Source organism: Brassica napus, assembly GCF_020379485.1.
Source record: "Brassica napus cultivar Da-Ae chromosome A6 unlocalized genomic scaffold, Da-Ae chrA06_Random_17, whole genome shotgun sequence".
In the NCBI taxonomy this organism is placed as follows: domain Eukaryota; kingdom Viridiplantae; phylum Streptophyta; class Magnoliopsida; order Brassicales; family Brassicaceae; genus Brassica; species Brassica napus.
Genome location: NW_026014055.1, coordinates 9,830 through 27,751, shown reverse-complemented (window position 1 = coordinate 27,751; position 17,922 = coordinate 9,830). Strand labels below are relative to the sequence as shown.

General features: G+C 31.0%; 1 long non-coding RNA gene and 1 pseudogene across 1 annotated transcript; one reads left to right on the top strand and one right to left on the bottom strand.

Annotated features, from left to right (window-relative positions):
• Nucleotides 1-1,082: 1,082 nt before the first annotated feature.
• Nucleotides 1,083-1,944, bottom strand: LOC125594360. The gene is made up of 3 exons (XR_007329817.1): nt 1,732-1,944; nt 1,590-1,621; nt 1,083-1,163 (listed from the first exon to the last, which is right to left on the bottom strand). It is a non-coding gene; the product is annotated as an uncharacterized LOC125594360 (long non-coding RNA).
• A 2,497-nt stretch (nt 1,945-4,441) lies between these two features.
• LOC125594361 lies at nt 4,442-6,655 on the top strand (annotated as a pseudogene).
• The last annotated feature ends 11,267 nt before the right edge of the window (nt 6,656-17,922 follow it).

The window sequence follows — 17,922 nt, the reverse complement described above, 5'->3', positions numbered from 1 at the left end:
TACCTTAGCACTCATCTTTACCGCAGCCTTTGAGAACTTGAATCTTCTTCTTTGTCCTCTCTTGCAGCAGAGGCTTTATGGTTTCCAGCAAGCAGAAAAATATGTAGGGGACATTGACTATATAATACGTCTCTGTCTTCTCTGGGTAGTTTAAATCGTCTATTGTGGTTATAGTAGTCATTAACTGCAGCAAATGTGATGAAAAAAACACAACAAGTTCTCATTACACAACCATAAGTAAAAAATGTAATTAGTAGAAAAAAAGTCAAAACAATAAATAGATTATTTACCTTAATTTGACTTAGAGCTGAAAGCTTTAATCCAGACATATCCAAATTTTCAAACAAGTGCAGATAGGTCGTCCCTGTTTCTTTGTAGCAGATGGCTATACAGAAAAGAAGAAAATCACACACCATTAGAGAGACTATGAAAGAAGAAAAAGGGTTAAAACCAAGAGAGAGAGTTTTAAATGGTCATTACCAAAACCGACACGATCACGGTACTCATTCATTTGAATGTGAGACTGTACATAGTAGTGAAACCTGAATGAATGAAGGATCAGAAGAAAGTTATGGTCAAGAGTTTTAACTTCATGTAAAGCCCTTCTCTGAGTTGGAAGAGGAATATGTAGAGATTAGGCTTACAGAGGCTTTGTCATATGTGCTAAGCCCCACACCAATGGCAATGGACAGGGAACCCTACAAGTTTTTAGATGAATTAGTTTGGGTCAAACATGTGTAGAACTAGTAGTAGTAACTAGTAAGTTACCTCCTTTGAATAACCAGAGGAGGACCGACAAGCTGGGAGTCTCTGATTCCTCTGTAAACTCACAGGAACAATTGGCTCTGCATAATTTTTTCAAAAAAAAAAAATAATAATACAGGATGAGATGAAAGGGTCTCAGAAAAATAGAAAAAACAAGAGCACCAAAACTCACGGTGAGTATGCTGTCAATCTCGTTTTGAGTCCTCCATTCCAAGCAGTCAAGCAACTGTGACAAACTTGCAATCATTAGTTTAAAAGCCCCCAGAAAAACGAAGGCTTATATAAGAAAAGAAAAGAAGCAAAGAGAATGAAAGCACCATTTTGTGAGATTTGTGGACAAAAATCTCTGGCTTTAAGAAAGCGCAACAAAGTCTCTGGGGATACCCTTGATGTATGTTCTGCAAACATAACATACCATTTTTGGTTATTTTTTCTCCAAGCTATAAAAAGATCCAAAGTTGCATTTGACACACCAATACTGAAAAACTCTGGCAGCCCAATATATACTGATCTTCTGACTCCACAGATCCATCCAACAAACCAACATTGGATCATTTTGAATTTAACCAAATGCAAACAACTTTTAGAGGCGGACGGATCAAAAATTATAGATCCAGATCAAATACAAATGACCACCAGATTGGTTCCAGCTGACCCCCCCCCCCCCCCCCCCCCCCCCCCCCCCCCCCCCAAAAAAGTTTCTTTTTTAATAGAAAAGTGAAGCCCAAAATACCAAATCTGAAATAGCAATAAAGAGGTTTGGAGTTGAATCATTATTTCTGAGCATCTAAAGAAAGAAAGAAAGAAAGTGTAATCTGACTAACCCGATACGACTCTCTCAGTGATTCATCTTCAACTGTCAATTACCACAAGACAAGCAAAAAAAATAAGATTTGAGGATTTAGTCGGTGGTCTTGGAACAAAGAAGCAAAAAGCTTTAAAACATAGAAGAAAGACGACACACACCATCTTCCATCAAAGTACGTAATTGCTGACTGCTTCCTCACTAGCCATGCTCATTTTCTCTCTCTCTCTCTCCAGAGAGATCTCGGTTCAGCTCTGATCTTTAGGACAATAGTTCTTCCTCTCAAGCAAGGAAGTGTGATTCAGAAAAAAAGTTCACTTTCTATATTTATTTTTTCTCTTTTTTTTTTATGGAGGCGAAGATAAAACTTTTTTTTTTTTTAGAAAGACAGAGAGAGGCCGACAAAAAAAAAAAAAGACAGAGAGAGAAACCAGTCCTTCTTTTCCTAAAGCCTTCCTCTCCCTCCCTCTCGTGAGTTTAGGACAAATCATCTTCACTTCTCTCTTTTTAATAAAGAGAGAGATTAGGAGATTTTGATTAACGTATTAATAAAAATATTCGATTTTCCATCGAAGCATAAAAGCTTATTTTCCATTTTCTAAAATTTCAATATCTTTCTTTACGAAAATTCTCCACTCAAAAGTCAAGCGAGCATCTAAATTTTGGCAGTTTCACTTTATTTTCCTATCAAAACTTTACTTTATTGTCTTCTCTTTTCTTAAATATTTGATGATTCCAGTTAAAAGTGGACATTGGGGTTTAAATGATTCAAAATATTTATAAATTTTAGTTCGAATTCGGTTAAGGTTCTGTTCAAGTTTGGATATTCATTTTAATTATATAAAAAATTAAAAAATTTCAATATATTTTAAAAAATCCTTTAAATCCAAAACAAAAAATATATACCATATAAATTTGAATAATGTATGCTAAATACCTAAAATTAATGTGAATTGGCTCAGATTAGATAATTTGATGAATATACCTGTTTGTATATAAAGTATTTTTGTGTTTTGAATATTTTAAATAATTATTTTTAAACTATTTTCTAAGTATTTGAATATTGTGAATATTAAATTTAAAAACAATTAATATATAATACAATTGTGGTTTGAATATTTGTGGGTACTCATTTCAGATAGGATTTGAGTTTGATTTTTCAAATACCAAAATTTTAGATTTGTTCAGATATTTTACTAACTTCGGTTCGGTTTGGATATAATTTTTATGGAAATAGTTTGGGTTTTTTTCTGAGTCTGGGTATTTTATCTAGCCCTAATTTCAGCAGTAAATATTCTTTCCAGAACAAAAATGACGTAATTTAATGACATTTATGCACATGAACTTAAAAAAAGCATTCACCCATTACTATGCTTATTATATTCCAGAAATATTGGTTAGGAAGGAAAGCAGCTCTGAAACGAGAGCGACTATTGCATGCATGGGAATCTAATTCTTTTGAAATTTATTTGTTGATGTCCAATACATACGCACTACTTCAGAAAAGAAATTGATTACAAATCAACTAACACTATGTTTTTTAACACAATGCTATAATTAAATAATTGGCTTGAGATTAGTGCAACAAAAAAAAAGAGAGAGAATAAGATGCGTGCACCCATACAATACAATGGCTTGGCCAAGTAAATAACAATATTTTATGAACAATAAAGCAAATCTGAGATTCAAAGAAAACATAAGTGTCCACTATCACCGTCAATCATGTGTTAGTTCTCTCCACATTCATTCACAAAAATTAATAAGAGCCCAACCCAACCCATATGACACACATGCATCGTCAACTATCTCCCCTTACCTTTTTATTTTTGTTTTATTATTTCTGTCCGTTTTCTACTTTATTTTAACAAATACTATCAATTATTTTTATTTAGATTTAGATACTCTCACAACATATTCCTTATATTCCTTTTTCTCTTCTAATTTGGACCTAACATATGGCATAAGCAAAAAAAGAGAAGTAGAAGATCATATTAATTTCCCCAGTATGTGCTTTTTCTTATATTTAAATCCTGAAAAAATATATAACTCATCCAAGAGTTTATGTTTAATTCAAGTTGTTCTATTAGTCAACATGTATATAGAAACACATGCACAAGTAGCATTCTTATGTGCACGCAATTATGCTTGACAGGCTTTTTAATTGTTAAATACGAATTCACTACAATAAGATGTTCATTCGTTATAGCTGAAAAAAAACTTGATTGTGATGATTATTCCCGATATTGATTCTGTTAAGGAGACGCAAGTAAGCAATATTATCCAAATGACCATATCTCTTATGCTTAAACACTGAACCTCCTAAGAACTTCATGCACCCTGAAACACACATACATAACAAAGCCTAATCTAAGACATTAAACCTTAATTTATGGATCTTTTGTAAGAATTAGTGCTTGAACTAATCTTAGCTCATCACATTAGTCTCTACTATGCCTATTATGGTAGGTTCTTTGTTCTCTCTAGCTCGGCTCCAGGTCAGTCCTATATTCTAGTTTATAGTAATGTAAGTAAAACATAACAACATATGTAGGATTTTTGGTTGATTGTTGTTTTTATCTAAAATTATCATAAAGTTAAGAATACAGAGACCAAAAGGGGTGGGTTACCAACCTCATCCCTAAACAAAAACTCCAGGATAAACAAAATCTCTGATTGCTCTCTAGTATCACTTTGAGCAATGAAGGATGCTCTTCTATTAGGAATTACCAATATATAGGTGAGCAATGATTTAAATAAGGAAGAAAAGGGTTTTAAACATAAATTTTGTCACACGTCACAAGTGATTGTTAGTGCGGGAAAACGGCGTCGTACGAAGGATGGTTGACAAAAACAGAGAGTGTCCCTTTCCTTGGGAAGGAAAGGATGGAGGAGGAATGTGGAGGAGATATAGTGATGTCGACGTTGATGGAATCTGGGGTTTCGATCCCTGGAGATTTCTCCTCTGTGTCTCAGTTTACATCGGAGGCTCTGACGTCGATCTGCGCTCAGCTGCTTAATCTGATCGACCCATCGGCGGCGGCGGCGAGTGAGATGAAACCAGTAGTAGTAGTAGATTCTCTTCCGGAAAGGTATATGATGATAGCACCGATATAGCCCACTCGTGAAGAACCTTGGCTACATGGGCGACATTAGTTATCATAAGGTATCATAAGATTGCTGAAAGGAATCAACTTTAAGAGGATCATAATTAGATTCATCGCCTTTGATGAAAGTATAGTCCTTTTGGTCTTTCTTAGCTTCCCTTCTTTCGCTTTTCTTCTTATTCTGAAACAGATTGTCTTGTGTTGCTTTGCGGCAGTTTCTTCATCCCTCTCAAGATGACTCCTTTAGGTTGCTTACTTTCTTACTTGAGAGGCTTTCCAATAAAAAGCAGCAAGGTCTCGAAGCTTCTCCTCTTCCTGGTGGTGATATAGCTAGCATGCCAAAGGTGGACGACACTTTCAGAGATACTTCAGATGAGACTTTTGATATGCATTTACACAAGGTTGAAGCTGTCCTGAAAGATCTTACCATGACTAGCGAAATCCCTCAGCCACCCAACTCTCATGCTCAAAATGCTTCAGCAGATGGTTCTACCGCTGCTGAATTCTTCTCACTGAGACAGTCATCTGGATATGAACAACCTTCTTCTGTAGACCCGTCTGAGTCAGAGGTACTGCTTCTTCTATCTCCTCTACATGGGAGTAATGTCAACCCAATTTTATGAATGTTGAAGCCTTAATTTTTTTTATTTATTTATGCGTTGCAGCAGCCAAATTATGAGACTGTTGAGTTACAGAACCAACATAATGTGCTCTTGGAGGAACTTGAATCTGGATCTTCAGAGCTAAGCAGTCTTGACAGTGAGTTGGAGTTGTTGAATTTGGCTGCGGGGATGCTGTTATTGGATGAAAAACAGCCTGGTGGTTATATCAACAAGTAGCGGTCAAAAGGTGCAATATCATGGATCTGAAAAAAACAATGGTATCTATCAACAATATTCTATATTATTTTCAAGTTGAAAGAATCCATGCATAACCTGAAATGTATATGTACAGTCATGATTGTGTGTGTCTTCTTTCAGGACGACGATGTAAGGCTGACTTTGGAAGCTAAAAAGCTATGTCTTTTGGACCAACTTCATGTGGAGGAGGAGCCAGAGGCTAAAGACAAGTTCCATAAGTTGAAAACGACTGAACTTGATTTACAGTCTCTCTCATCAGAAATTCAAAAGAGGTAAGCAGAGAACTCGTGATTTTGCATGTTCACTCTCGTCATCATATTAATGTGTGTGTTGACTTTTTTTTATCCGACAGGGAAGAGGAACGATGTAAACTACAAACTGAACTTGAGAGGCAGCCAAAAGCAGCGCCACGGAAGTCTTATATCCATGGGATTAAAGAAATAACGAAAAACAGCCCCAAACTGGATAGTGACATTCAGAGGATTTCAGGGGAGACTAGGGAGCTACAATTAGAGAGTAACTCCATCCGAGAACGTTTGCACCGATCATATGCTGTTGTGGATGAGATGGTTACAAGGTATGAATGAGCTTTTCATCTGACATGTTTGCATTGTCTGGTCAAAAATAGGTGATGAGGATTTTTTACTTTTTTCGGGGCAGGGAGCTGAAGAAGGATCCAGCCATGCGACAGGTCTACAAGCTAGTGACGAGTATCCACGGTATTTTTGAGCAAATCTCTGAAAAGATCCTCATGACTGATCGGTTAAGAAGAGAAGCAGTTGACTATGAGAAGAAGCTGGGTTCCATCACAAGCCGGGGCATGAGTCTGGAGAAATTACAAGCCGACCTCGATGCCATCAGGCAAGAGAACCAAAGTCTTGAGAAACAACTGAATTAATGTGGTTTATACTTCACTATGAGGTTTGTAGAGTATTCGAGGTTTAACAAAGAGCCATCTGCTAGGGTGCTTTCAGGTTTTGAGTGTATGTGTTTCATAGAGAATGAGTAAAAAGATTTCTGAATGCTAAAGAAAGACCAAAAGGTTATTCAGCCAAGTCATATCTGATATATGTTTGTAAGAGAATACAAACTAAAGAAGAGACATCATCAGTTTCTAATAACTATTCCATTGGGATCATCTTCCAAACCTTCTTTATGTATTATCACAACAACAAAATATATGGCAAAAAGGTTTTTGCTATATTGAAAGCACATCTTCTTCTTCTTAATTGTCAAACCTAAATTTTCATTCATATAAAATGGCTCCTACTGGAGTATTAAAAAAAGAGTGACAATCGTTCTCAATTCATTCTGAAGCGTGGTGTTTTTGGATTAATACGAAGATTATCTCCTTGAGATTCAGCTTCTCCAAAAGCAATATGGAGTTTTTATATGAAAATCTTTAGTCATCCATACGCAAGATGTGTTGTTAGTTTACTTTGGATCTCTATTGGTGTATCCCTTTCTACTCTTTTGTTTTGATAATTCTTATTGTTTAGAACTTTTTGATTATAAGACTTAATAATACAATCCAACGTTAAAAAAAAATAAAAGTGAATAATATATTATTTTACTTTTCTATAGAATCTGTATATTTTTAAAATATGATTTGCTTACTTGGATATCCAAAAGACATAAAAACAATCAATACTATGTACTTATGTAGAAACAATTAAAACTACAGTCAATCTTAAATTTTGATTATAAAAAATGAAAACACCGTGAGGATGCACAAGTCAGAGTCTAGTTCATGCTTAAAAACTAACTCCTTGGAAGATTAGTTTCTCATTTTCTTTATTGTTTGCAGTATGTGAACGAAGCGAGACCTTTCTGGCAATATATGTGAGTGTTGCTCAACACTATGAAGAGCTTTACGACTAAAGTGTTCGAGGTTAGGTGAAAAAGTTTTCAATTACAGTTTCCACTGGACACACGATTAAGACCTCTCCTGCTGGTTTGATGATGTTGTGCCTGTTTCAGCACAAGTAACATCACCTCTTCTCCTTTATTATTATTTATTTATGTTTTGTTGATGATATTTGAAATGTTGATGATGTTGTTGTGTCTGTTTCAGCACTGATGGCTATGTTCTGCACTGTGAGTCTCTTCTCTGAGTTCTCTAGTACACAAGTCAAAGAAACTAAATAGATATTTGAGAGTTATGTCTTGTGACATTGTCCGCTATATGAAACAGAGGACTTCCTAGCCAAAGCTTGTCTGGTACATTGTCTTCTAGAATCGGAGACCTCACTTATCTACAATACGTAAGTTATATACTCTTCTTTGCTATGTTTCATTCTTGTGCCTTAGTCTTTTTAATCAGGGGCGGGTCTACCCTTTACAGCAGGGGGCAGTTGCCCCCAGTAAAATGTAAAATTAAATTAAAATACATAGTGAGTATCTAAGATTCTGTAGCTTAATTGGTTAAAACCCTTCTATGCCCCCACTAAACCCAGGATCGATTCCCGTCTATGTCTCTTTTAGCCTGATTTTTAACCTTTTCATATTTTATTGCCCTCATTTAAATTTTTTTCTAGATCCGCCACTGTTTTTAATTGTTCTTTGTTGAACTTAAGGTTTGTGGCGTAGGCTGTTGCAAAACAATGCAATCTCTGGTCTAGTTCCTGAAACGATTAAAAGTTTGGAGAAGCTTCAACGACTCGGTCTTTCAAACAATTCATTCACTTTCGGCTTCAACTGGAGAACTCAAGAACTTGAATTATTTTTTTTTGCTAAATGGTAAATATTCATATATAAAGCATTTACCGAAAACTCACTATTTTCGTAGGGGTTAACACATAGATTTTAAAAAAAACTCAAAAAAAATTGAAAATACTGTTTTAATACATATTTGAATCTTGTAATAAAAATATGATGAAGTTCAAAAAGGTTTGGAACCTTTGTTGTCTCCATTTCACTAGGGAATAGCAATTTTATAGTGGTTAGTCTAATGATTAAGGGAGTATTTGCAGTTTTGCTAAATTAATTGATAAAAAATTAGAACGATTTACTTGTACCATGAAAAAGAGTTTATCATAAATAATACAAATGTATAATGTGGTTATAAAATTTTAAAACGAACTAAAAGATTATAGGCTTCATATATAGATCATTTACCGAAAACTCACTATTTCGTAGGGGAGGTACACATAGATTTTGAGAAAAATTCAAAAAATTTGACAATACTGTTTTAATGCATAGTTGAATCATGTAATAACATATGATGAATTTCAAAGAGATTTGGAACCTTTGTTGTCTCCGTTTCTCTAGGGAATAACAATTTTATAGTGGTTAGTCCAATGATTTAGGGAGTATTTGCAGTTTTGCTAAATTAATGGATAAAAAATTAGAACGATGTCCATGTACCATGAAAAAAAGTTTATCATACATTAATACAAAGGTATAATTGGTTTTAAATTTTAAAACAAATTTAAAGATTATAGGCTTCATATATAGAGCATTTACCGAAAACTCACTATTTTCGTAGGGAGGTACACATAAATTTTGAGAAAAATTCAAAAAATTTGAGAATACTGTTTTTAATACATGTATGAGTCATGGAAAACATATGATGAAGTTCAAAGAGGTTTGTAACCTTTGTTTCTCCGTTTCTCTAGGGAATAGCAATTTTATAGTGGTTAGTCCAACGATTTAGGGAGTATTTGCAGTTTTGCTAAATTAATGGATAAAAAATTAGAACGATGTCCATGTACCATGAAAGAAGTTTATCATACATTAATACAAAGGTATAATGTGGTTATAAATTTAAAATGAATTAAAAGATTATAGGCTTCATATAAAGAGCATTTACCGAAAACTCACTATTTTCGTAGGGGGGGTACACATAGATTTTGAGAAAAATTTTAAAAAAATTGAGAATACTTTGTTTTAATACATATTTGAATCATGTAATAAAATATGATTAAGTTCAAAGGTTTGGAACCTTTTTGTCTCCGTTTCTCTAAGGAATAGCCATTTTATAGTGGTTAGTCCAATGATTTAGGGAGTATTTACAGTTTTGCTAAATTAATTGATAAAAAATTAGAACGATGTCAATGTACAATGAAAAGGAGTTTATCATAATTAATACAAATGTATAATGTGATTATAAATTTTAAAACGAATTAAAAGATATAGGCTTCATATATGAAGCATTTACCGAAAACTCACTATTTCGTCGTAGGGGGGGGGTACACATAGATTTTGAGAAAAAATCAAAAATTTGAGAATACTGTTTAATACATATATTTGAATCATGTAATAAAATATGATAAAGTTCAAAGAGGTTTGAAACCTTTGTTGTCTCCGTTTCTCTAAGGAATAGCAATTTTATAGTGGTTAGTCTAATGATTTAGGAGTATTATAGTTTTAAAATTAATTGATAAAAAAATTAGAACGATGTCCATGTACCATGAAAAAGAGTTTATCATAAATTAATACAAATGTATAATGTGATTATAAATTTTATAACGAATTAAAATATTATAGGCTTCATATATAGAGCATTTACCGAAAACTCACTATTTTCGTAGGGAGGTACACATAGATTTTGAGAAAAAATCAAAAAAATTGAGAATACTGTTTTAATACATATTTGAATAATGTAATAAAATATGATGAAGTTCAAAGAGATTTAGAACCTTTGTTGTTTCCGTTTCTCTAAGGAATATCAATTTTATAGTGGTTAGTCCAATGATTTAGGGAGTATTTTCAGTTTTGCTAAATTAATTGAAACAAATTAGAACGATATCCATGTACCATGAAAATAAGTTTATCATAAATTAATACAAATATATAATGTCGTTATAAATTTTAAAATGAATTAAAAGATTATAGGCTTCATATATATATCATTTATCGAAAACTCACTATTTTCGTAAGGGGGTACACATAGATTTTGAGAAAAATTCAAAAAAATTGACAATACTGTTTTAATGCATAGTTGAATCAAGTAATAACATATGATGAATTTCAAAGAGATTTAGAACCTTTGTTGTCTCTGTTTCTCTAGGGAATAGCAATTTTATAGTGGTTAGTCCAATGATTTAAGGAATATTTGCAGTTTTGCTAAATTAATGGATAAAAAATTAGAACGATATCCATGTACCATGAAAAGAAGTTTATCATAAATTAATACAAATATATAATGTGGTTATAAATTTTAAAACGAATTAAAAGATTATAGGCTTCATATATAGATCATTTACCGAAAACTCACTATTTTCGTAAGGGGGTACACATAGATTTTGAGAAAAATTCAAAAAAATTGACAATACTGTTTTAATGCATAGTTGAATCATGTAAAAATATGATGAATTTCAAAGAGATTTAGAACCTTTGTTGTCTCCGTTCTCTAGGGAATAGCAATTTTATAGTGGTTAGTCCAATGATTTAGGGAGTATTTGCAGTTTTGCTAATTAATGGATAAAAAATTAGAACGATGTGTCCATGTACCATGAAAAGAAGTTTATCATACATTAATACAAAGGTATAATTTGGTTTTATATTTTAAAACAAATTTAAAGATTATAGGCTTCATATATAGAGCATTTACCGAAAACTCACTATTTTCGTAGGGGGGTACACATAGATTTGAGAAAAATTCAAAAAAATTTGAGAATACTGTTTTACATGTTGAGTCATGGAATAATAATATGATGAAGTTCAAATAGGTTTGCAACCTTGTTGTCTCCGTTTCTCTAGGGAATAGCATTTTATAGTGGTTAGTCCAACGATTTAGGGAGTATTTGCAGTTTTGCTAAATTAATGGATAAAAAATTAGAACGATGTCCATGTACCATGAAAAAAAGTTTATCATACATTAATACAAAGGTATAATGTGGTTATAAATTTTAAAATGAATTAAAAGATTATAGGCTTCATATATAGATCATTTACCGAAAACTCACTATTTTCGTAGGGGGTACACATAGATTTTGAGAAAAATTCAAAAAAATTGAAATACTGTTTTAATACATATTGAATCATGTAATAAAATATGATGAAGTTCAAAGAGGTTTGGAACCTTTGTTGTCTCCGTTTCTCTAAGGAATAGCAATTTTATAGTGGTTAGTCCAATGATTTAGGGAGGAGTATTTACAGTTTTGCTAAATTAATGATAAAAAATTAGAATGATGTCCATGTACCATGAAAAGGAGTTTATCATAAATTAATACAAATGTATAATGTGGTTATAAATTTAAAAACGAATTAAAAGATTATAGGCTTCATATATAGAGCATTTACCGAAAACTTACTATTTTCGTAGGGGGGGACACATAGATTTGAGAAAAAATCAAAAATTTGAGAAATACTGTTTTAATACATATTGAATCATGTAGTAAAATATGATGAAGTTCAAAGAGGTTTGGAACCTTTGTTGTTTCCGTTTCTCTAAGGAATAGCAATTTTATAGTGTTAGTCCAATGATTTAGGGAGTATTTGCAGTTTTGCTAAATTAATTGATAAAAATTAGAACGATGTCCATGTACCATGAAAAGAGTTTATCATAAAATAATACAAATGTATAATGTGGTTATAAATTTTAAAACGAATTAAAAGATTATAGGCTTCATATATAGAGCATTTACAGAAAACTCACTAATTTTGTAGGGGTACCCCATAGATTTTGAGAAAAAATCAAAAAATTTGAGAAAACTGTTTTAATACATATTTGAATCATGTAATAAAATATGATGAAGTTCAAAGAGGTTTGGAACCTTTGTTGTTTTCCGTTTCTCTAAGGAATAACAATTTTATAGTGGTTAGTCCAATGATTTAGGGAGTATTTTTCAGTTTTGCTAAATTAATTGATAAAAAATTAGAACGATGTCCATGTACCATGAAAAGAAGTTTATCATAAATTAATACAAATGTATAATGTGGTTATAAATTTTAAAACGAATTAAAAGATTATAGGCTTCATATATAGAGCATTTACCGAAAACTCACTATTTTCGTAGGGGGTACACATAGATTTTGAAAAAAATTCAAAAAAATTGAAAATACTGTTTTAATGCATATTTGAATCATGTAATAAAATATGATGAAGTTCAAAGAGGTTTGGAACCTTTGTTGTCTCCGTTTCTCTAGGGAATAGCAATTTTATAGTGGTTAGTCTAATGATTTAGGGAGTATTTGCAGTTTTGCTAAATTAATTGATAAAAATTAGAACGATTTCCATGTACCATGAAAAGGAGTTTATCATAAATTAATACAAATGTATAATGTGGTTATAAATTTTAAAACGAATTAAAAGATTATAGGCTTCATATATAGAGCATTTACCGAAAACTCACTATTTCGTAGGGGGGGGGGTACACATAGATTTTGAGAAAAATTCAAAAAAATTGACAATACTGTTTTAATACATAGTTGAATCATGTAATAAAATATGATGAAGTTCAAAGAGTTTGGAACCTTTTTGTCTCCGTTTCTCTAGGGAATAGCAATTTTATAGTGGTTAGTCCAATGATTTATGGGAGTATTTGCAGTTTTGCTAAATTAATGGATAAAAAATTAGAAACGATGTCCATGTACCATGAAATGAAGTTATATTACATTAATACTAAAGGGATATATTTGGTTACCAATAGATTTTGAGAAAAATTAAAAAAAAATGAAAATACTGTTTTAATACATATTGAATCATGTAATAAAATATGATGAAGTTCAAAGAGGTTTGGAACCTTTGTTGTCTCCGTTTCTCTAAGGAATAGCAATTTTATAGTGGTTAGTCCAATGATTAAGGGAGTATTTACAGTTTTGCTAAATTAATTGATAAAAAATTAGAACGATGTCCATGTACCATGAAAGGAGTTTATCATATATTAATACAAATGTATAATGTGGTTATAAATTGTAAAACGAATTAAAAGATTATAGGCTTCATATATAGAGCATTTACCGAAAACTCACTATTTTCGTAGGGGGGTACACATAGATTTTGAGAAAAATTCAAAAAAATTGAAATACTGTTTTAATACATATTTGAATCATGTAATAAAATATGATGAAGTTCAAAGAGGTTTGGAACCTTTTTGTCTCCGTTTCTCTAGGGAATAGCAATTTTATAGTGTTAGTCTAATGATTTAGGGAGTATTTGCAGTTTTGCTAAATTAATGGATAAAAAATTAGAACGATGTCCATGTACCATGAAAAGAAGTTTATCATATATTAATACAAATGTATAATGTGGTTATAAATTTTAAAACGAATTAAAAGATTATAGGCTTCATATATAGAGCATTTACCGAAAACTCACTATTTTCGTAGGGGGGTACACATAGATTTTGAGAAAAATTCAAAAAATTGAAAATACTGTTTTAATACATATTTGAATCATGTAATAAAATATGATGAAGTTCAAAGAGGTTTGGAACCTTTGTTGTCTCCGTTTCTCTAGGGAATAGCAATTTTATAGTGGTTAGTCCAATGATTTAGGAGTATTTACAGTTTTGCTAAATTAATGATAAAAAATTAGAAAGATGTCCATGTACCATTGAAAGGAGTTATCATATATTAATACAAATGTATAATGTGGTTATAAATTTTAAAACGAATTAAAAGATTATAGGCTTCATATATAGAGCATTTACCGAAAACTCACTATTTCGTAGGGGGGTACACATAGATTTTGAGAAAAATTCAAAAAAATTGAAAAATACTGTTTTATACATATTTGAATCATGTAATAAAATATGATGAAGTTCAAAGAGGTTTGGAACCTTTGTTGTCTCCGTTTCTCTAGGGAATACAATTTATAGTGGTTAGTCTAATGATTTAGGGAGTATTTACAGTTTTGCTAAATTAATGGATAAAAAATTAGAACGATGTCCATGTACCATGAAAGGAGTTTATCATATATTAATACAAATGTATAATGTGGTTATAAATTTAAAACGAATTAAAAGATTATAGGCTTCATATATAGAGCATTTACCGAAAACTCACTATTTTCGTAGGGGGGTACACATAGATTTTGAGAAAAATTCAAAAAATTGAAAATACTGTTTTAATACATATTTGAATCATGTAATAAATATGATGAAGTTCAAAGAGGTTTGGAACCTTTGTTGTCTCCGTTTCTCTAGGAATAGCAATTTTATAGTGGTTAGTCTAATGATTTAGGGAGTATTTGCAGTTTTGCTAAATTAATGGATAAAAAATTAGAACGATGTCCATGTACCATGAAAGAAGTTTATCATATATTAATACAAATGTATAATGTGGTTATAAATTTTAAAACGAATTAAAAGATTATAGGCTTCATATATAGAGCATTTACCGAAAACTCACTATTTTCGTAGGGGGGTACACATAGATTTTGAGAAAAATTCAAAAAAATTGACAATACTGTTTTAATACATATTTGAATCATGTAATAAGATATGATGAAGTTCAAAGAGGTTTGGAACCTTTGTTGTCTCCGTTTCTCTAGGGAATAGCAATTTTATAGTGGTTAGTCCAATGATTTATGGAGTATTTGCAGTTTTGCTAAATTAATGGATAAAAAATTAGAACGATGTCCATGTACCATGAAAATGAAGTTTTTCATAATTAATACAAAGGGTAATTTGGTTACACATAGATTTTGAGAAAAATTAAAAAAAAATTGAAAATACTGTTTTAATACATATTTGAATCATGTAATAAAATATGATGAAGTTCAAAGAGGTTTGGAACCTTTGTTGTCTCCGTTTCTCTAAGGAATAGCAATTTTATAGTGGTTAGTCCAATGATTTAAGGAGTATTTACAGTTTTGCTAAATTAATTGATAAAAATTAGAAGATGTCCATGTACCATGAAAGGAGTTATCATATATTAATACAAATGTATAATGTGGTTATAAATTTAAAACGAATTAAAAGATTATAGGCTTCATATATAGAGCATTTACCGAAAACTCACTATTTCGTAGGGGGGTACACATAGATTTTGAGAAAAATCAAAAAATTGAAAATACTGTTTTAATACATATTTGAATCATGTAATAAAATATGATGAAGTTCAAAGAGGTTTGGAACCTTTGTTGTCCGTTTCTCTAGGGAATAGCAATTTTATAGTGGTTAGTCTAATGATTTAGGGAGTATTTGCAGTTTTGCTAAATTAATGGATAAAAAATTAGAACGATGTCCATGTACCATGAAAAGGAGTTTATCATATTAATACAAATGTATAATGTGGTTATAAATTTTAAAACGAATTAAAAGATTATAGGCTTCATATATAGAGCATTTACCGAAAACTCACTATTTTCGTAGGGGGTACACATAGATTTTGAGAAAAATTCAAAAAATTGAAAATACTGTTTTATACATATTTGAATCATGTAATAAATATGATGAAGTTCAAAGAGGTTGGAACCTTTGTTGTCTCCGTTTCTCTAGGGAATAGCAATTTTATAGTGGTTAGTCCAATGATTTAGGGAGTATTTACAGTTTTGCTAAATTAATTGATAAAAAATTAGAACGATGTCCATGTACCATGAAAGGAGTTTATCATATATTAATACAATGTATAATGTGGTTATAAATTTAAAACGAATTAAAGATTATAGGCTTCATATATAGAGCATTTACCGAAAACTCACTATTTTCGGAGGGGGTACACATAGATTTTGAGAAAAAATCAAAAATTGAAAATACTGTTTTAATACATATTTGAATCATGTAATAAAATATGATGAAGTTCAAAGAGGTTTGGAACCTTTGTTGTCTCCGTTTCTCTAAGGAATAACAATTTTATAGTGGTTAGTCCAATGATTTAGGGAGTATTTACAGTTTTGCTAAATTAATTGATAAAAAATTAGACGATGTCCATGTACCATGAAAAGAAGTTTATCATATATTAATACAAATGTATAATGTGGTTATAAATTTTAAAACGAATTAAAGATTATAGGCTTCATATATATAGAGCATTTACCGAAAACTCACTATTTTCGTAGGGGGGTACACATAGATTTTGAGAAAAATTCAAAAATTGAAAATGTACTGTTTTAATACATATTTGAATCATTTAATAAAATATGATGAAGTTCAAAGAGGTTTGGAACCTTTGTTGTCTCCGTTTCTCTAAGGAATAACAATTTTATAGTGGTTAGTCCAATGATTTAGGGAGTATTTGCAGTTTTGCTAAATTAATGGATAAAAAATTAGAACGATGTCCATGTACCATGAAAAGAAGTTTATCATATATTAATACAAATGTATAATGTGGTTATAAATTTTAAAACGAATTAAAAGATTATAGGCTTCATATATAGAGCATTTACCGAAAACTCACTAATTTCGTAGGGGGGTACACATAGATTTTGAGAAAAATTCAAAAAATTGAAAATACTGTTTTAATACATATTTGAATCATGTAATAAAATATGATGAAGTTCAAAGAGGTTTGGAACCTTTGTTGTCTCCGTTTCTCTAAGGAATAGCAATTTTATAGTGGTTAGTCCAATGATTTAAGGGAGTATTTTACGTTTTGCTAAATTAATTGATAAAAAATTAGAAAGATGTCCATGTACCATGAAAAGGAGTTTATCATATATTAATACAAATGTATAATGTGGTTATAAATTTAAAACGAATTTAAAGATTATAGGCTTCATATATAGAGCATTTACCGAAAACTCACTATTTTCGTAGGGGGGTACACATAGATTTTGAGAAAATTCAAAAAATTTGAAATACTGTTTTAATACATATTTGAATCATGTAATAAAATATGATGAAGTTCAAGAGGTTTGGAACCTTTGTTGTCTCCGTTTCTCTAGGGAATAGCAATTTTATAGTGGTTAGTCTAATGATTTAGGGAGTATTTGCAGTTTTGCTAAATTAATGGATAAAAAATTAGAACGATGTCCATGTACCATGAAAAGAAGTTTATCATATATTAATACAAATGTATAATGTGGTTATAAATTTTAAAACGAATTAAAAGATTATAGGCTTCATATATAGAGCATTTACCGAAAACTCACTATTTTCGTAGGGGGGTACACATAGATTTTGAGAAAAATTCAAAAAACTTGAAAATACTGTTTTAATACATATTTGAATCATGTAATAAAATATGATGAAGTTCAAAGAGGTTTGGAACCTTTGTTGTCTCCGTTTCTCTAGGGAATAGCAATTTTATAGTGGTTAGTCCAATGATTTAGGGAGTATTTGCAGTTTTGCTAAATTAATGGATAAAAAATTAGAACGATGTCCATGTACCATGAAAAGAAGTTTATCATATATTAATACAAATGTATAATTTGGTTATAAATTTTTAAACAATTAAAAGATTATAGGCTTCATATATAGAGCATTTACCGAAAACTCACTATTTTCGTAGGGGGGTACACATAGATTTTGAGAAAAATTTAAAAAAATTGAAAATACTG